General features: G+C 45.9%; 1 long non-coding RNA gene across 2 annotated transcripts in view; it reads left to right on the top strand.

Annotated features, from left to right (window-relative positions):
• LOC144139107 (uncharacterized) overlaps window positions 1-21,292 on the top strand; it is a 50,420-nt gene extending 29,128 nt beyond the window's left edge. For both annotated transcript variants that reach the window (XR_013316049.1, XR_013316050.1), the window contains 2 exons: window positions 16,545-16,596; window positions 21,140-21,292. This is a non-coding gene — a long non-coding RNA (uncharacterized LOC144139107). The remainder of the gene's footprint in view (window positions 1-16,544; window positions 16,597-21,139) is intronic.
• Window positions 21,293-21,632: the final 340 nt, after the last annotated feature.

Here is a 21,632-nt window from a genome sequence, read left to right as displayed (position 1 = left end):
GCGCCATAAAGCTTATCATCCCAAGAAAGAAGTCATGACGTCGCCCAAGGCTATAATTCTTGCACTACTTCTACTGCAAACAGTGTAAGTTTGATGAAAAGTATAAATAGTAATGTGAGTAACATTCCTGGTTGTTTCACATGATTAATCTCCCCAGACACATGCTAACTCCGATGACCTGAATTTCGGAAAGAAATATTTTCGCATCGCTGTGTTAAAATTTCTTAATTCGTGCGCGGTCCCCATATTGCTTGCTCGAGTTCTGGACTTCCTGGCATGTTGTAATTTGCAAGGGGTCTCATTATTTTATACTATCTTTTTTGTGTTTATTCTGTACTTTGTCGAGTTATTTGATCGCTTGAAGTGGGGAGTTTAGATCACGGCCGCGGGAACATTATTTTGTTGCGTTGGTTCGCCTCTTTTTGTTTCGTGCGGCGGCGGCATTTATTTATTTTCTCTTGTGATTAATTTTGGTGTTAGGTTATCGCTTTTTTCTCGCTTTATTATTTATTTGGGGAATCGGGAACCTATGTGAGCTTGTGGGTTCCCGTCCAGTAATCAGGGGGTTTGGGAAGACGAGATGGAATGGTTTTTGCAGGCATGGCGCATAAATTTGTTGTTGGGTTTTTTTTCTGCTTCGACATTACTCTGTTTGGCTGTAATACTTTTGAAAGCTTCCTATCTGCCTTTTTGTTTCTTTTATGTGTCGCGCACTGCGTGCCAAGAAAACCTTCCTTTCTTTCTAATTGGCTGCAGGTGTTATTTTCCTCCGACGCAGCTAACCCGTACCGCTCTTGCCTTTGGGCGGCGTGCGGTTACGTTCCCGGGCTCATGGCGTAAAGGTCCCGGTTTTGATTTCCGTGAATTCGATAACCACATTTTTTCGGAGGGGAGGGAGGCAGCGGGTGAAAGGCGCGCGCACTCAAACACTTGGTTTTGGTCTTCTGGCACCCTCCCCTCTTGCCTCAGACTTCCTCGGCTAGCATTTTTACCAAGTCTACTTCGCCGACGATAATACATTTCTGGTTCGCTCTACGAACAGCTCCTTCGGTAAAAATACCGAACAATGGCAAGCGCGGCTTTGAATCGTCATCTCCATCCTTTCATGTTTCAGAATTTCAGCTACGCTTGTACTGGAACGGAAATAGAGAGGCGCCCTCTACAACCTTAACCAGAACATGAAAGTGTGTGCCCGGTTCATTCTCATTCTCCCGTGTTGTTTTTTTTTCATTTTATGACAGATCAATACGTCCCCATCGCGCGAAAAAGAACCGTTCCGGTAAATGGATACTGCAGTAGAGCAAAGAAAAAATTTAAACATTACATTGAACGTGAAAGCTGCCACGTGCGAAGCATTGTTTTGCTACAGAGGCTGTGGCGCCCTCTCTTGACTAGTTTCTGTACCAGCCTGGCGCTGATACTGCAAGTAGTCACGAGAGCAGACCTCAGCACAAAAAAAAGCCTACAAATAGGTCCTGGATTAAGTTCTCGTTCATCCGGAATACCTAACGCGCTAGTTCATAATTTTTTCCGTATTTCATGTAGTCATGCAGTTATTTGGACCTACCAACAGCAGCTACCGTCGAAACGGCGAAGTACAATGATCAGCCGCAACAGTTTGCCTTGGAGAAACTTGTGACTGTGAGGCGAAATGGGATTGACAAGGATGTGACATCGGCTTCGTCACGCGCCGGACCCATGTTCGATCTCGACGAGGGAAGCGATGGTCATTTAAGGCGGATGTCTGGGCAAGTTGGTATTCCATTGCAAGACCGTTCAAAGCGCAAAACGTAAAACGAGGGACGACGAGAGGCACAGGGACACGCGCTACTTCCAACTAAGATTTATTAGGAAAAGAAGGCAAATATATACACAGAAATCGTGCGCACACCGGTACATTCTTGAGGTCACGCCACGCACACCCAAGACACGCATGATAAAATCGGAATACGGTAAAACAACGATAAAACAAAATCACGAAAACCGAAAAAACCGAAAAACGATTAAAAAAATATTTGTTTTTCGTGATTTTTCATGGTTTTCATGATTTTGTTTTATCGTTGTTTTACCGTATTCCGATTTTATCATGCGTGTCTTGGGTGTGCGTGGCGTGACCTCAAGAATGCACCGGTGTGCGCACGATTTCTCTGTATATATTTGCCTTCTTTTCCTAATAAATCTTAGTTGGAAGTAGCGCGTGTCCCTGTGCCTCTCGTCGTCCCTCGTTTTACGTTTTGCGCTTTGAACGGTCTTGCGATGGTCATTTAGAAACTTATGCTTGGGCGCGTGTCGCCGTGTTATGCCTTAGCTACCACGACACGCCGGTCCCATAAAGTGCTGTGAGAAATTGATTGATAAAATTCGTCCTAATGTTCACACCATCCAACTGGAGATTACTCATCTAACACAACTGCAAATCAAGCTTGTATTAGATAACGTATATTCTGTACTTCCGCTAAAAGACGATTTCAAGAGCCTAGCATTCAACGTCGAAAAGCCTGCGTTGCATGTGCGACATTGCAGACATGCCAAGACAATTTTTACAAGGCACGTAGAAACAGTGTAATTTTTTACGGCACTATGGACAAGCAAAAAAAGAGGTGATCAGGATAAGAAGAGAACTGTGCCCTTTTTGCTTATAGAAACTGAATTTCGAATTAAACCTACGCGTGTCCAAAGGGCTGTTCCACTCGGGAAGCACAAGTCAACAAAACAATGGTCAATAATAATGACGCAACTCACCTTAAAAGATAAACAACGCATACTCACTGCTTGTTCAAAGCTGAAAGAAACGGATTTCAGTATTATAGGAGACAACTTCAACAAAATCAGATTTGAAAGAATGTTGTTCCGCTCGTAAACATGGTGGGGATTTCAAACTACATTTAGGCAACTTCTCATGAATCACCAAACTTTATGCTTGACTACGCAACAAATGCATTCAATGATTCAGCCGAATAGCCCCAAAGAAGCGTACATCTCCCAGGCAAATTGCAAACAGAGTAAACGACTTGATATGCATTATCGTTATTTTCTGAAGCTTCAAAAGTGAAAAAAAAAACGAATTTGAATATCTGCTACATGTGAGCGAGCCACATGGATTCATGCGTACTTAATCCTGGCTCACACCATAAGTGATATTGAATATTTCCCTCCAAAAATAAATCAACGACGTTCGCACTAACGCGTAAGACGTGAAAGTAGCGAAGCTGTACGCAACCTTCACGGCCATCTCGAAGGTCTAATTACAGGATCGCAGCCGATTTGCTTTTTTTCGCTGCCGCAACGACATTTACTCGATCATTGTTGCTGTATGCGTGAGCTACATTCATTATTTTTGCAGGTGGTAATCATTAGACACCACCGTCAAGTGGCGTACGCTGTGACTTGTATTTGTCGCTCTGAGAAAGTGTGGCCACGTTGACGGCAAACGCTGGTGTCTTTCGCGTACCGACCAAGCGTTGCCTCGATTACGGCAAACGCTGGAGTGAGTACGCTTGGATTGACAGACGTGCGCCGGGGACGCTGGGCGGTCGCCGCAAGGTACGCAGACACAAGTGTGGGCATTATCTTAGTTTGTTTAACTGCTGGACGGTTTCCGCAATATTTCCAAATCTTCCTAAGCGGGTTTGCTCGGCTTGAGAAACGTACCAGGAGACGGTGCGCGGTCGCAGCAAGGCGCGCGATCAAGTGCACGCACGCGGTAATTTCTTGGCATTTTTAACTGCGGACACGAAAATTGCGATTTGCTAGGCAACTTCCCTGTTAATAGTCTCCATCGCAAATATCGGAATTCATATGGCGGTGGCGTTTTTACTTTGGTCACTGACAGCCTGACAAGCACTCCAATCTAAGGCTCGAATGTATTGCATGAAACATGCGATACATTCGAGAGCAAACTGGCGGTTTGTAATGGTGTGTCTGTCACCATAGGCTGGTTATATAGACCACCTGGATAGAACATTGCGCTAACGTATGTAAATTGTATTACGGTTTATTGGTCTTAAAGGTGACAAATCTTCTCCTAGCTGGAGGCTCTTCCTTGCATAACACTCAGTGCACAATTCTCAGCCGATACATTCCACCTCGCCTGTTTTTCACACCACTTTTGTTGAAGTTTTTATTGTCCATTCATTCTAGCATTTAGTACAAACCCCAACAAAACTGGTACCTACAAACGAAACATTCTTGATTTGTTTCTCTACAATGATGGCGATCTTGAGACTTCGGCTATCACAGTTTATTGTATATGTGACCATGAGGTAACTGACAAACATTTTCTGTGCTTCTATGTGGGGCCACATTTTACAATCTCGTAAAATCTGCAGACGCCAGTACAACTCGATGTCGCATTATCTGAATACCTTTTCGCCGGACTTCGAGTCGCTTTATCAATCCCTAGATGTAAACTCGGCATGGAATCTTTTTAAAACAAAAATGCTGTCTCTTTTTGAAGGCAAGCGTTGGAGTATTAAGCAATGACTGAAGGGGAAACTTGTAATTTCAATCAATAAAAATGTTATTTTCGCCAGTATTGTAAGCTTCAAGCTGCCATGGTCAGAACGCCCTTCCGAGTTAAAGGATTAAGCCAATATTGCTGCCAAAAAATCAAAGAGAGCTCAAAGCGCCTTCTCGTAAACTTCGGTGGTAAGCTGTACAGCAACACGAAAGAAGTTTGGAAATCTGTTAGAAGTACCAAAAGCTGCAAAGGGCGATTCCTGTTGTAATTTATGACAGCACTAATACAAGGGATTTGGAAAGCAAGGCAAACCGATTTAACTTGTGTATTCCTTAGGCATTGTCGCCACCGATGGACCGGATTGTTAATTCTCTAGTTTCCAGCAGGGTCGTTGAAATGAAAGATATAGTACGCTCTGAATTGGCACCAGACTCACTTCTGTAGAATGTTAGAAATAAAGGAAGCTGACACTAACACTTAAGACGCGAAGATAGCAAAGCTTTACGCAACCCTCATGGCCATCACGGAGGTTTAAGTCCATGATTGCAGCAGTTTTGTTCATGTTCACTACCGCAGCGACCTTTCCTCCATCATTGTTGCCATAAGTGTAAGCTTCTTTAATATTTTTTTTGAAGTGATGATCATTGGACATCACCTTGGATGGGCATCACCCCATGACCTCTGTCTTTTTCGTTGCGAGAAAGCGTTGCCACGATTACGGCCAAGGCTGCAGTTTTTTTCAACTCTTCGACAATTTCCCTCAATGGGTACGCACAAAATGACAAAAGTGCACGGGGGGTGCTAGGCGGCCGCCGCGACGCACGCACACAAGTGCGCTCGGCCTTTTCTTGGTTTTTTAAACTGCCGGGCTGTCGCCGAAGTCTTGGCCAATCTCCCTACGCGTGTGTTTATTTATTTACTTAATGCAGTACCCACAGCGCCTGTATCATTACAGTGACGGGGGGGGGTACAAGGAAATATGCACTAATAAATGCAAGTGATTTAACAATAAGTGCAAAGTCAAACTTAAACAACATACACAACTTGAATACACAACTTGAATGTTACAAGAATTTGGGTCATAACATTATGCATGACTGTCACAGTATCGCGAGGTAGCCGATTCCAATTCGATATGGTCCTCGGGAAAAAAGACTTTCTTAGGATATCTGTTTTACACCTTATTTCTGTTACCTTATTCACATGATCCAAACGTTACGAGACATATTCATGCCTAAAAAAGTATTTTTCTCGCTCTATGCCAGTGCTGGAGTGAAAGATATTATGAAAACACTTCAGCCTAAGAGCCCTTCTACATTCTTCTAATAGTTCCCATCCAACAATCTTTCTCGCACGTGATAGACTGAAATTCCTAGTGTAAATTCGGAACACAAAACGGGCCGCTAAAGTTTGCACTCTTTACAACTTTTGGACTTCATTCTTTAGCCAAGGGTCTCATACAGTGCAAGCATAATCAAGAATACAGCGAACGTTCATAATATACAGTAGCTGCTTAATTTGGAATGGATAAGGTTTTGTATTGCGTCGCAATAATCCTAATACTCGACATGCCTTGGCTGAAATATGCTCGATATGGCGGAGCCACGACAGAATGAAGGTAAAGAAAACACCAAGATACTTGAACTCAGGTACATATGAAACCTGCTCACAGTAATTGTTCATATAACTTGATGGGGAGTACGTTTTCTTGAAAAACACAAATGTACAGTTTGCTGCAAATTTATACGCATACCCCACTTTTTGGACCACTCTTCTACCTTATTTAGGTCATCTTTCAAGGCAAAACAATAACTCATAATATGAATAACACTATATAACACGCAATCATCAGCGAATATTCTGACATGAGATGAGATGTGAACACTTAGATCATTTATGTAAATTAAGAACAACAGAGGGCCCAAAACCCTGAGGTACACCTGATGTCACTTCTATGTCATGCCAGTGTTGACTGTTTAATACTACTTTCTGCTGCCTTGAGGTTAAATATTCCTGAATCCAAGATATAACTGATTTATTCAAATTATACCAAGATAACTTTTGTACCAACAAAGCACGTGGAACAACGTCAAAAGCTTTTTTAAAATCCATGAAAACCAAATCATCCGAGCACACGTTATCTAATTCGTTTGCTACATCGTGAGTTAGCTCTGTTAGCTGAGTAACACAGGAAAAACCGCTACGAAATCCGTGTTGACAAGGGCGTAGCACGGATAATTTGTTTAAGTGATTAATACTGTTAGTAAAGAGTATATGCTCAAACACTTTGCACACAATACTTGTCAAGGAAATCGGCCGATAATTGCAAACGGTGTTACGGGGTCCAGACTTGTGCACAGGAACAACAATTGCAGCTTTCCAATCTTCAGGTAGGACACTTTCTTGTAAAGACTTTTTGAAAATATTGCAAAGATATTTTGAAATTGACTCGGCGCACGGGGGCAGTAATGCAGCCGGTAATTCATCAGGTCCACAAGCCTTCCCTACATCCAATCGCTTCAGTAACATTTGAATTTCCCTGTGATCTATTTCAATGTCTTACATGGGTGGGCCGCCCATTTTGCCGTAATCCATGTTTAATGTATTGGCACTTCCACGCTCCGAAAACACCGAAGCAAATATCGAATTAAAGCAGTTTGCCTTCGCAAGGTTGTTATGAACAATGCTGCCGGAGTCGTATATTAGGGGAATGGATACGTCGTCTTTTCTGTTCATTTTGATGAGCTTCCAGAACAACTTAGGCTGGCTTTTAATACGCGAGTGAAAAGAACCGAAAAATTCGCTCTTAGCCTGTTTTACAGCAGTTTTCATTTCTTTTGTAAGCTGCCGCTATTGAAGCGTTCTTGCGTTCTTGCTTGGCTTGACAAACGTGTGCAGGGGTCGCCAGGCGGTCGTTGTTGTTGCTGTCATGGTGAGGCACGCACACACGAGCGCTAGACATTTTTTTGCTTTTGTTAACTTCCTGGGCGATTTATCGGCGTGCTCGGCGATTTCTTTGCATTTTTAACTCTTGATACAAAAAAATACTGTTTGATAAATAGCGTCGCAGTTAAAATACATCTACCTTCGCATCCACATCGAATTCCCAATCATGTAATCAAAAGTTGTCCTTTTTTAGTCCCCGCAGACCATTTAACACTGATCCTAAAGTCCTTTGATCAAGGCAGATCACCTCTCAATTTGAAGCACAGTAACATATTGTTACGGTGCAAAGGGTTTAATTAAAGCCGTGAATAGGAATAAGAGCGTTGAAGGAGGCGGCCACCGATCCTGCGGTCAGTACGAGTGCGGTTCGTCCTCCACTTCCCCTTCTGCTCCACCCCTTGACGAATACCCGCTTGGGGATTGGTCGCGACTAGTCTAGCGCTGTACAGTTTCGAGCGTGACATTTCCCCCTTCGCAGACGAAGCCCGTCGGGCGAGGCACGAGGAAGTCACAGGCGAGGGTGGAATGTCTTCAACCAGGCGACGTGGGCGAGTTCAGTCTTGCAGCTTCTCCGTCCAGGTGTGGTTACGCGCGAGATAACGTAGGTGACATCACTCAACCGATCGACGACAACGTATGGTCCGGTGTGATGCGACAAGAACTTGCTGTACAGGCCCCGTTTGCGTACAGGCGTCCACAACAATACCATGTCGCCTTTAGCGTATGAAACCGCACGGTGCCGACTGTCGTAAGGCGTTTTGAGCGGCCCTGGGAGGCCAAGGTACGTAAACGAGCGAGGCGACGAGCTTCTTCAGCGAGACAGAGGGTGCGCGAAACGGATGGGTCGTGACCTAAAGAGAAGGGCAATATTGTATCCAGGGTGTTAGGAGGTGTACGGGCGTAGATCAAATAGAACGGGCTGTAGCCAGTGGTCTCATGTTGGGCCGTGTTATAAGCGTATGTGATGAACGGCAAAATATCATCCCAGTTTTTGTGGCGAGAGTCAACATACATCGCAATCATGTTGGTGAGAGTCCTGTTGGTACGCTCGGTCAAGCCGTTTGTCTGGGGATGATAGGGTGTCGAGTGACGAAAGTGAGTTGAACAAAGACGCAGCAAGTCTTCCACAACATCAGCGACGAACTGACGTCCACGGTCGCTGATAATCACGCGGGGAGCACCATGCCTAAGGATGACGAACCGGAGCAGGAATGTCGAAACGATGTCTGCCTTCGCAGCTGTGACAGCCGCAGTTTCTGCGTAACGCGTCAGGTGGTCGACGCAGACAATGATGTAGCGATTACCAGTCGAAGAGCGTGGAAACGGTCCGATTAAATCAATGCCGACTTGGTGAAAGGGTAAACAAGAAGGTGTTATAGGTTGGAGTAGCCCAGATGGAATGCTCGTAGGGCGCTTGTAGTGCTGACATCGGAGGCACCTCGAGACATATTGTTGAACTTCACGGCGCATTTTCGGCCAGAAGAATCTTTCTTGGGTACGGTGTAAAGTTCTTACGTAACCCATGTGACCGGCTGTAACATCGTCATGCATGGTGCGTAGAACTGTAGCACGCAAAGGGTTTGGCAGGACAAGAAGAAAACGCGCTCTCCTAGGCATGTAGTTAATCTTGTAGAGTAGCCCATCATGGAACGAGTAGCGCCGGGGAGCCGTAGGATCAGCAGCAGCAGCGAAGAGGTGCTGGATGCTTGGGTCTTTCTGCTGTTCTGAACAGAAGGTAGCAACATCGGGGAATTCTGTGTCTACAGCTGCCAAACAGTCGTCGAAATGGTCTTCTTCCCGATCAGTGCACCCATTTGGCAGCCGGGAAAGACAATCAGCGTCTGCGTGCCGACGACCACTCTTGTAGGCAATAACAAAGTCGTACTCTTGGGGCTTTAAGGCCCACCTTGCTAGTCGGCCGTTAGGGTCACGGAGGCCGGTCAACCAGCACAGCGCGTGGTGGTCGGTGATGAGTAAAAGGGACGGCCGTACACGTACGAACGAAATTTGCTGATCGCGAAAATCACAGCCAGGCATTCTTGCTCGGTGACTGTGTAATTGCGCTCAGCTTTGCTGAGGCAACGACTGGCGTAAGCGATCACATGCTCAGCACTGTTATGCCGCTGGATGAGCACTGCACCAAGTCCAACACCAGTAGCGTTCGCATGTATTTCAGTGGGAGCGCCATGGTCAAAGTGGCGAAGGATAGGGCCCGACGTGAGGAGATATTTAAGGTGGGAGAACGAAGCTTCACACTCGGTGGTCCAGGTAAAGGTAGTATCTTTGTGCAAGAGGCCAGTGAGGGGAGACGCCAAATCTGCAAAGCGGGGCACAAAACGACGGAAGTATGAACAAAGCCCCAAGAAGCTACGGAGCTCTCGCACTGATTGGGGTGGCTTAAATCTCTCAACAGCGGCGATCTTTTGAGGGTCCGGTCTCACGCCATCCTTATCAACAAGGTGTCCCAAAACCAGCGTTTGACGCTCACCAAAATGACATTTCTTGGAGTTCAACAGCAGCTAAGGACTGTCTCAAGTCGTGCGTTGTGCTCGTGAAAAGTTCTTCCGAAGACTACTATGTCGTCGAGGTAGCACAGACGTATGTCCCATTTCAGGCCGCGCAGAATTCTGTCCATGAACCGTTCGAATGTCGCTGGCGCATTGCAGAGACCGAATGGCATCACGTTAAATTCAAAAAGACCGTCCGGAGTGACGAAAGCTTTTTTTTTTCTCGGTGGTTCGGGTCCATGGGGATCTGCCAATAGCCGGATTTTAAATCTATTGACGAAAAATAAGATGCAGAGTGCAGGCAATCTATGACATCATCAATTCTGGGCAGCGGATAGACGTCTTTTTTGGTGATGGCGTTCAAACGTCGGTAGTCCACACAAAACCTCCAGGTACCATCTTTCTTTTGTACGAGGATCACAGGCGCTGCCCATGGGCTGGCCGACTCACGTATGACACCTTTTTGTAACATCTCTGTGACTTGCTCAGAGATTATCTTTCGTTCAGATGGTGCCACCCTGTAAAGTTTCTGTCGAACGGGGTGCGCCGACCCGGTATCTATAGTGTGACGAGTGCGGGAGGCTGGAAGTGCCGCCTGAGAGACATCCGCAGCGAAGTCGAAGACAGAGGCGTGTCGAGAAAGGATGTCGACCAACGCGTTTTATTCATCCGTGGAGAGCGACTTATTAACCATGCTGAGAAGTTTCGAGTTTGGGAAAATAATGTCAGCAGGAGCAGCATCACCAGCACACAAAGCGGCGACTGAAATGGGGTCGTTTGTCTCGTACTCGGCCAGTTTCATATCCTGCGGTAACACCACGCTCTGCGAAGAACAGTTGAGAGCGCACACATAGCTACGTCCTCGTTCAACAGATACAACACAACGGGGCACCAGAAGGTCTTTCTTTGCACAGTTCGGGGAGAGTGGCTCCACTACAGCGTCAAATATGCCGGCGTCACTTATAGCACTCACTGGTACGATCGCCAGGGACCACGCAGGTATAACTGTGTCCTCAGAAACACGCAGAGTATCAGTATTTTCATTGATATGCGGCTCATCATCGAGTGCAGAGAACCATAAGCTGCTAACAGAAAGTTCGCCCGTCGCGCAATCGACAGTGGCACCGCAATCTCTCAAAAAGTCGATGCCCAAAATTACGTCATGGGTTGACTTGGCAAGAATGGCGAATTCCACTTTGAACGTCCGCCCTCCGATACAAACATTTACTGTACACACACCAAGAGGGTGCAGTGGCTCCCCACCGACTCCACGAAACGAGGTTCCCTTGTCCCACTTGAACATCACTTTACGTCCCAGGCGATCTTTAAACGCATTGCTCATAATTGAAACCGTTGCCCCAGTGTCAACTAAAGCCACTGTACAAACACCGTCCACGAGCACTTGAACTTTGTTTGTCATCATAATTACTGGCAGAGGTTGTTTATCTATCGAAGGCTGTCCGGCGACCTCACCTCCATCGGTCGCGCCGGCTAGTTTCCCGGCGAAGGGGATGCAGCGCGGCGACCAGGCGATGGGGATCGGTGCTGTCGTCCAGCGGGTGGTGTTATGCTGCGATCGGAGGTGGCCGGAGGGGCATTGCGCTGCGAACTGGTCCGAAAATTGTTATCGGATAGCGGGAACTGAGGCCAGTGACTTTCGACAGTGTGGTTAGGTCCTGAAGCAGCATACCGGGAATTCTGTGCTTGCTCTTCGCGACGACGACGGCAAAACCTTGCAATGTGGCCCGGAATCCCACACCAGTAGCAGGCAGGCTGCGGGCGGCGAATCCTGTCGGGCTGCATGAACGTAGTGGGCTGTGTGTGAGGTCTGTAGGCCCGTCGACCTTCACCGTAATATCCGTCATCACGGCGTGAGTACACACCGCGTGGTGAGGACCAGGTATTCGTTTCAGCTGGTTCAAATGAGTAACGATGGTTGTCGCAGTTATCAGAGTTCCCGGAAGGGTGGACACGGTGATCGTCGAAGCTAGCAGTGTTCACGGACGGATGAAATTCTGTAGGGGCCCATGAACGTCGGGGAGCGTCATCTCGCGGAGCGTAGTAGCCGACCGGTACACGTCGCATCAGGCCATCGCATGGCGGATGGCAGTCGCAAGTGGTGTTGATGCGATGCACCGATTCGTCATGTCGGCGCAGTTCTTCCCGAACTATTTGCCTTATCGTCGATGACAAGTCCATGGCCTGGGTGTCAACTACGCTGGCTATAGTGGTGACGTTTGGCAAGCGACCAAACTTTGGTGCTATGCGACGGGTCTTCAGGGCTGCGAATGCCTGACAATGTCGTATGACGTGTTCTACTGTGTCCAGGCTCTCCTTACTGATGAGGAAAGCATACACGTCTTCAGCGATACCCTTAAGAATGTGGCCAACCCGGTCTTCTTCGGACATTGCGGGATTCACAATCCGGCATAATTTCAATACTTCTTCGATGTAGGTCATGCAAGACTCCCCAGCCACTTGTGCTCGCTGATGTAGCGTCTGCTCTGCTAGCTTCTTTTTTGCCAACGAATCCCCAAAGCGCTTCTTCATATCCTCTTCTAGCCGGTCCCAAGTGGTTAGCTTCGCCTCGTGGTTTTCAAACCACGTCAGCGCGGTGCCCGTCAAGAATACCTCGATGTTTGCCCGCTTGGCGGCCGCATCCCAGTGGTTAAGCTTGCTCACCCGGTCGTAGTGCACGAGCCATTCGTCGACGTCGTCCCCTTCGTTCCCAGAGAACGTACGTGGCTCCCTGTACGGCTGCCAGTTGGCCATCGGCATGGCTTGGACTGTTTTTGTAGCCCCAGTCAGAGGTACACGCAGCGGGGAGAGACCGGTGACTCGGCGGCTTCGGCGAAGTTCCAGTGGCTCCGTCTTCCTTCCACGGTTACCCAGCACCTCCACCACAAACTGTTACGGTGCAAAGGGTTTAATTAAAGCCGTGAATAGGAATAAGAGCGTTGAAGGAGGCGGCCACCGATCCTGCGGTCAGTACGAGTGCGGTTCGTCCTCCAATTCCCCTTCTGCTGCACCCCTTGACGCATACCCGCTTGGGGATTGGTCGCGACTAGTCTAGCGCTGTACAGTTTCGAGCGTGACAATATTTCCGATGTAAAAAACTGTCGGCGAACCAATCACTAATAAATACGGGTATCCCTTGACGGGTAAGTGTTGGGTCTACTTTTTTTTAGGTGCACATCAATTACATTGCCGACCATATTTCCATCACTGTTAGATTTTAAGCTGACTATTGCTGTGGTTAGCGTCTTATTACTTTGGAAGCAGATTCAGTTACACCGCAAAGGGATTTTGACCTTTTTACTTTCCTGGAGGGAAACATGAAAAATGACCCTTAATAGTTCAAAATGAAATGTAGTTGCGTTTACTAACAAAAGAAAACCCATGGCCACAAGTTACGTTTTCGGTGGTGAGAAATCGTTGTTCGCCTACAAATAGAAGACCCTTGGAATGAAAGTTACAATTAACCTTTCTTGGAACAATCATATAGATTACCTAACTTGGAAGACAAGCGGGTCTCCCAACTTTCATATACGCACTTTTTGGCAAGCTACGTGCGAACTCAAAGAAACCCTGTACACGGGTAATGTTGATCCGATAGAGGAATACGGTGTTCCGCTGGGGATCCACACACAACATTTTACATAGATGTGTTAGATCGGGTTCAAAAATGCACAGCCCGGATTGTCTTATTGAACCACAACTTTCAGAAAGGCTTTGCACGTATTGGCGAAACATTGGATTGGCCTCTACTTGAAACCAGAGGGAATATATGCGACTGTGTTTTTTAATATATCTGTCATAAGAGAACATGCATTATTGATCGATTTATTCATTGAGGGGCTAGATCGCCTGCGCTACACAGGAAACGAGGCGTGCAATTGTGGAGGGCTGCGTAATACTTTTGACCACCTGGGGATCTTTAACGTGCGTCAAAATTATAAATACACGGGCGTTTTCGCTTTTTGCGTCCATCAGAAAAATGGCCGCCCGTGCCGGGAACCGAACCCGCGTCCTTGGGCTCAACAGCACTACGCCATAGCCACTAACCCAGCATGGCGCGTTAAATGCATTATTAGAAAAAATAAAATACCCCACCAACCATCGAACAGACACCTCATTAAAAATACGGGTAGCGGTCACAAATTAACAATGTAAAATATGCATTTTTCCTAGAAGTATTCCCGACTGGAACCGTTTACCAGGACACCTTGTCGTCGCCGCAACTACATCTTTTCCTTGAGAATTTAAAGCATTCCGTATTTAATAGAGGAATTTTTGTTTTTATACCATGACTTTCCTATCTAAATGAACGTTTCCTGCATTGTGACTCTGCCATGTATTTAGAGTGTCAATTTAGTCAAAGAGAAATGCTGCCTATTTTTCTGGTAACATTGATGCATGAGATACTGCTCTGGGTCCGCAAATTCTTTTGCTATCTTCGTGTACTGCGCACAAATTTGCACGGATGAACGATGTTTACTTGCCTCGTACCATGCTAACTCTTCAACAGTTATAATAGACCTTGATTTCCGTACACACTCAGCCTACAGCATTGACAGATAAGAGCAATGCAAAAAAAGAATAAATAAATAGATCAATAAATAAATAACTAAATATTTGAGCAAAATAAATAAATAAATAAATAAATAACAAAAATACATAAATATTGCATAAATATACAGACAACTTTTTGGGCCGAAGAATGGGGTTCATCTCGCGACTGTTATAAAAAAAACCTTTTGCTGCTATATTTTGTTGGCATCTTTTTACTTTTGTGTCTTGATCTTTTCCCACAAATAATATTGACGTGCACACTGGCGCCACTTCAGGCCACACGTTTTGTAGAATTAGAATTCCTCCTTAGTGACGTGCGCCTGTTACATTCACGTGCCAGCATTTTCTCTGGTCATGCCATTTGATGTCAGAAACGCCCGCACGAGGCGACCTTCTGTGAACTGCTGGTAACGCGCTGATGAATAACGGTATTAACGTCCTACGCTATCGCTCTGGAGACGGAGGTTTAATTTTCCGGGAACTCGGAAGAGTTCTAGGCCGAGATCCTTAAATGTCCCATTGTGTGCTGAAAAGCAGGCGGTGTTCTTGTATTTTTTTAATTGTTTGTACAAATTACGGCTGCCTGTATAACGTAAGGAAACCAAGCAAAAAATTCTTTGAGAGTTTCGTAAATTATGAGCTACCTTCGCTTGTGTTGTCCGACTTGTTAGCCGGATGCGAAGCACAATTTCGCTTGCATTGATTGGAACGACAACCACTCGTCTCACCATTCCAACTGCCCCTAATGCATTACCCACTTTACGCGGGCATAGGGGAGTGCTCGATTTTTTCGATAAACACCTTCTGTGGCTGGTTGAGTACCCACTGATACGAAGAACGCGTGCACATTGCGCATGGAGAATACGAGGAAGTTTGCGATGTAGGCTTACGTTGAGTGCCGAAGCTTTTTGACTGAGCGCTTATTTGGGTAAAACATGTTCTGGGAAGCCCCAAAGAGATTGGGTTTTGGGTAAGCTGTGGCTTGATTTGTCCTCAATCTGCCTCTCGAGGTAATTCTGGCACAAAGACCAAGAAACAATGGCAAAAAAGAGGCGCGTACTCAAGAAGCGGCTGAGCCACGAAAACACAGAACGTTTCTAGTAAGTATTTCCAGCGGAAGCTACAACGCTTTCGGCTTCAAATCTGTAGGAGGAAATGGGCTTCCCGGTGAATGTTTTGCCTTCTTGCTCCCCAGTGTCACGTGAGTCACTGGGTCGCCTTCTGTCCGTTCTTGGTTTCGTTCGTTTGTTTGTTTTGCAAGGCGATGCCGTTGCCTTGCAAACAGAATGTTTGCAACTGTAAACAGTAAGAAGCACCCATGAAATCTAAAAACAACTGAAACATTGGGAATGTTGAACATGTTTGCATAAACTAATTTCATTAGTTTAAAAATAATACATTAGAGTTTGAGAATTCAACACGAGTCACAGGAGTAGGAGACGTGTTCTCTATCACAATGCTAAATTACACACGTCACGTTGGCAGAAAAAGGAGGCGCTTGCGTCATATCACGTGAGAAGCGCAAGAAAATTATTGATCGCGAAAGAGAACTGCCTCCCGACTTCTCAATATGCTAGCAGCAAGCATCCCCGTCCGTAAGCACACTTAAGGATCTTTAAATTTTTGCTTTCTTCCTCGTTCGGTGTACGTGAGCTACTAGGTAGGAATCATTCTTTGTGCCTCCACTTTTTTTTTCATTTCACCGACATTGTAGACCGGGGGAAATGAAAGTAATTACCACAGAAAAGGCAACGGCATCACTCTAAAAGTGTTCATTTCTTTGGGGGTATTTTCAATGGTATATACATATATGTTTGCATTTCAATTTTAGGGACTGTGGGGTGGCACTACTTCCTGTGGTGCCTTTTTGTTGCTGCGTTCGTTTTATGTTGACACACACGAGAAAAATGATTTTAATGCGCAACACGTGCTTTCGACGGTTGCCTGTAATACTTACCAATGATTATGAACTATAAATGAAATGCTGAGTCTTATTTTAGGGATTATTTTTGGTAACGACTAGTGCGAACTGAATGCGGGAATGGCGAAATTTCTTTCAGACTGACACTCGGAACTCCCGAAAGCCCATACGATCCATGCATAGGGCACACGGTAAGTGATCGTCACATGAAGTAAAACAGGCCGCCTAAACTACTAGAACACTACGAGATTGCCATTTCTTTAGGCTCAACTGCACAGAAACATGGAATACAGTTAAACCTGGATGAAACAAACCTCCATGGAACCATTTGTGGATTTAACAAAGTTTTCAATTCCACATTGCCACTCTCATTGAAGCCGATGTGTTGCTGACCTCTAGGTAACGAAACGTTGCGGGAGGTAACCTTTATGTAACGAAGTCGGCAAGCCCATCAGTGATTATTTTCTACATTTTTGCTTAGAAATCGGCTGGAGAAATGAAATAATTTTGCGAGCACTAACCCTACTCCAAGAAGCCAGCAGTAGCGAAAACGTCTAGAGTCACCTAAAAACGCGTTTCGTCAGTACGATGATGATGAACGAAGCGGCTAGCGCCACTCCATGGCTAAAGTAGCATGCCCGTCTCTGCTTGTGTGGCGTGACACCACAGTAGGTAGCAAGAGTAACTACACTTCACATTTGTTTTCGCGCGCACCGCAAACTACCATGCGTTTCACGTGTGAGTGCGGCTTGGGTTCGAGACGAGTTGTGAGGTGCTAGGCCGTCCTATACGCCTGTAATACCGTGTCTCCACTGCTATATTTCTTACCGGTTTGGCGGTGATGAGTTCTGCTGCAGAGAAAATAACAAGCTGTGTCTTTTCAAGGCAAGCGCACAATTTTAAGTGCCATGTACGCAAACGAGAAAGTAGAATGTCGCCACCTGCTATAGCATCCCAGGTACACCCTCTGCGCGATTTTGAGAGAGGTAAAGTGTATCAAGTCCGCAAAAAGGCACCCTTTCAGTATACCTTTAGTTCTTAAAACGCGTTGAGGCGCCGAAAATACTCGAAAGGCACAAATGATTCTTAAGTTACTTCTGTTAATACGGGGGTAAGTGACCCTATTTCTTTGGAGCGCCATGCAGTGCCTCAGCTCGTGCGAAGGCAGCAGCGGCAATTCGTGCAGATTTTCGCTGTAAAATAAATCGACGCAGGCTGAGTTCAACTTCACTGGTGCCTAGCATTTTGACTTCGGTTATGCTTCATTACTGCCTGCCTTAACTCGAAACCTGCATGTAACAAAAACGTGGATGTAACGAACAATTGCGAACTTTTGTCAACTTCATTACATTGCATGCGAACCGCATTGCATGCGCGTGGCGTACTTTCTGTCGACGCGCTTCCCCCGTTTGTTTTTCTCGAGCTATGTACCGGCCCCTTTCATATATCTGTTAGGCGCTAATATTGTAAACATACAAGTTTGAAATGAAAGCAGCCGCGGAAGGCTCTGGCCCGCTCCTAGCAGCCGCCGCTGCTTTTGGGGCTTGTTGACGACATGAAGTGAGCGTTTGTGTGCGTGTTAAATGCATGTAATGTGTAGTAGTCACTCCGTTTGTTAATGTGGTGTATTTACGAGATTGTAAATGTTTCTTACGCGATCTACCGTGTTAATTGGGCTGTATGAGCGCCAGGTGGGTCGCAGTCCAGCGTCGCAAAGTCGTACGCATGGAGTTTATTGTAATTACATAGCCCTGATATTTACTAAAAGCGTCTCCGTTAGCAGCAGCGTTTCTCCAGATGGTCTTGCTACGGCTATACGCTATGATGTAAATCGGTTTCCTGCACTTGCCCAATCTAGCGGAGCACTCATACCGGACAGCACGCAAATTATTCTTGCCAATACCATACGTCCGATGTTGATCCTAATCCGTAAAACCCTATGTGGCATAAATTTCACGAACGCTGTAGAAAAGGTTGGTTGGAGAATACAAACTAATACGTGGAGATCAGCACGCGACTAAGAATAAAATGCTGGGTCGTCTTGTCCTGCGGTAACCGCTCGCAAACGTTTATCATCTGCTACATGTACCTTCCTCGACCAGCGCGGCAATGGGCTGGTCGAGTAAGCGGCGTCCGCGACTAATTGCTCCTTCGAGACACCACCTTATGACACAGGGAGGCTGCAGAATTTAGCACAAACTAAAAGCGGAAAATATTTGATACCACTCTTTCAACGACCTCTTTTATCCTTTCTGAGCTGCCTACCGTGTACTTCCAAAAATGCGTCTAACGAGTGATCAGCTGTTCGTTAAAGTAGAAACGTAAAAGGAAAGTGAGCGCACAGCTTCTGTATGCGAGCGCTAAACGTTAATTCCTTGATGTTGGGCCGCATGCGGACGCAACGATAGCTTATCCGCCCCCTCTGTCATCCCCTCCAATTTCCTGCGAAATAGCAATGCGGTTCGAATCCAATTAAATCTGGTAAGTACTACAGCGCTTACGTTTATACGAGTATTCAGCATTTCCTTAGCAGCATTGCGTTTTTCACACCCGTACGAGCTATTAACTTTCTTTGCGACTTCCAAAAAAATTATTATTTCGGGGTTTTATTAACCCTACTTAGTTCTCAATAGTAAACGTGAGTGTTCGCATACTTGACTACGCTGAGCCTTGCAATAGGCGTAAAATTTTTGCGTGGCTCAAATTCCCTTAAAATCTCAAGTTGTTGCCATGTATTGGCTAATCAAATCCCCGAAACATTTTGCTGCGACGCATATATTTGAAACAAAGCCGCATTCGCTGTACGCGATGCAAGACAACAGCAACCTCTAACTCGCCAATATCACGTCCAAGCGAGGCGACAATAAAATTGTGCCTGACGCATTCGTAGGTGTCAGTGGTGATTGCTGCTGCCGCCACAGACGGTCGTAAGAGCGGTCAGGAAGCGCTCAGAACCACACGCGTCCCCGTAATGCTCATGTTGGCGTTCGAGCACTCTACGAAGCCGAGACTGTTTTTCGAAGGGCCCTAAGCGTACTATTTGCTTACGGACGTTACCAAATTACACGTTGTTTAGGTCCAGGAAAGGCAAAAAGAAGCGAAGGAGAACTGAAGAATTTATGAGCCAATATCAGCCACCCAGCGTTGATCCCGTAGGAGGCGCCGCTGAGAAGCGGCGGCAGGTGGGCCAGGGATTGGGAAGCTCGAGGCTTATAGCGTGTCCAGACACTTCATTCGGGCGATATGATGTGAACATGAGAAAATTAACAGTGGCTTAGCTCGTTGTTTATGCCAGGATATACGTAGCGTGAGCTAAGGTTCAGCTGGTTTTTCTTAAGTAATTATCATGGTAATTATTAGCTAATTATCATGCTTCGTTCTCCGAAAACGATTTCAATCCAGTCCAATCCAATCCAATCCACTCTAATCCGGTACAGCCCAGTCCAGTCCAGTCCCTGCTCCTCGCACATGTGCAGCACGGCTCTCCAGCAGCCACGCGAAACGGCTATCAAGCGGCTACGGCGCACCGTCAGACTTGGCGACTGCGCAACGGAGGCACGCAGCTGGGCATGCGCCGGCGCAAGTGCGTTTGCCGCGGCTATGACGTCACTCCTCGGGAATGCGCAGACCGGCGAATGTGCAGACGCAATTCTCTACGCACCTGTACACCAAAATGGAAATCCAATCAAATACAACCCAATGCTCCTCGCCCTTGCGCAGCACGGCCCTTCAGGGTACACGCGAAACTGCTCAACCTCGGCCAGTGTAGCTTACGCTACAAACAGCCTGTCAATCGAACTGGGTACAAATCTTGCGGCAAAAATCTAACAATAGAAAAGGACAGGGTAAACTGGCTACGCACATATATCTTAAGTAGAAGAAAATATGCCATTTTTTCCCTGTATTTTTTCACTGATACCATTAAAATACCTAAGTCTTTCTGGGTATGTCAAAGGCACGGTCGCAGTTTTAGTCTGTGAATGCTATGCCAAATGTATCACCGGTTTCGACGCACCCAGCACCTTTATTAACACAAATCAGTGTTCCCTGTCCACAAGGCACTTGCTTCACCGCATTGCATTGCGAAATGTGGGGAGGAATAGATATGTCGGCCAGTAAGGACGCCGTGTTCTTTATTCGGCTGAGAGTTAATGACAAAGCTACCCGTTAGGAAGGCAGGGGGGTCGAAAATACCGTGCATTGAAAACGTAACAGGTTGTCCATATGTTGACGTAAATTATCAAAGTTCATCTGAACTTAGGAGATCTCTTTTGGAAGCAAGTTTTTTTAAGTCCTGAAAACCTCTACGGAAGAAATAAAAGAGCGATAAAGCTCTAATTTATAAATATTGTTACTGGTATACACGCCTCACAAAATATACTCACTGAAGTCCTCCGTGCAAGAAAATGATACCCATTACCCAGCGGTCTTCAGTAATTGCCTATTCACAGCACGCGCAATTTAGAAAGACTGTTTCCAAGCCCCATATATACAAGTAGTAGAACTTCATTCCGGTAGAGATGGGTTTTAAAGAGGAACAAGAATCATAGGACCTTCTTCTGTCCTCAGCCCTCTCGAGACGCCGGTCATACGTGTCCAGGCCGCAAGAAAGCAGGGCGTGGTCAAACTCTCCAGGGGGTCTGATATTTAATAGAGGTTTCTCTATCCATGATGCATTACTTAATTGTAGTGTGCTCAAATAAAGTATAATGTTCCATTCTACTTTTGTTTCAGTGCTCGACGGGCTCTGATCAATACTGTCCCCGAATGTGTAGATGCATCTCTAACAGGGGAGTCGATGGAAAATGTGTATCCGAAATGGTTTCTTAGGTTAAACCACCGGTCCCTATTCACTGGTATGAATAAAGAAACAAAATGTACAATGAACCGGAGCGTGAAAGAGTTTTTCTACTGCGAAAATAGAAATTGAAGAGTTGAGTATGCAGGCTGATCAAAATTAGGTCGAGAGGCTTTTTTAAAAGTTAGGCGATTATAAATACAAGAAAGCCGCCTATTCAGTGCGGTTATGCACTCAGGAAACCCAGAATGGTGTTATAATTATCGATGTCGGTGGGTTAATTACCTAAAATAAATAATTAGCTTTTTGCTGCTGCAGTAGGGAGGCATGTTTGTATTGAAAAGTTGGTCGTTATCGTGTTTCTATGCAGTTTCATTTGGCAGAATTCTTCTAGCGCATCCGTACTCCGAAATATTGAACTGTGAAGTT

This window comes from Haemaphysalis longicornis, unplaced genomic scaffold, assembly GCF_048455015.1.
Source record: "Haemaphysalis longicornis isolate Haplotype H1 unplaced genomic scaffold, Haemaphysalis longicornis Haplotype H1 scaffold_5, whole genome shotgun sequence".
In the NCBI taxonomy this organism is placed as follows: Eukaryota; Metazoa; Arthropoda; class Arachnida; order Ixodida; family Ixodidae; genus Haemaphysalis; species Haemaphysalis longicornis.
Note: the sequence above shows the minus strand (reverse complement) of the source record. Positions and strands in the feature narration are given on the sequence as shown.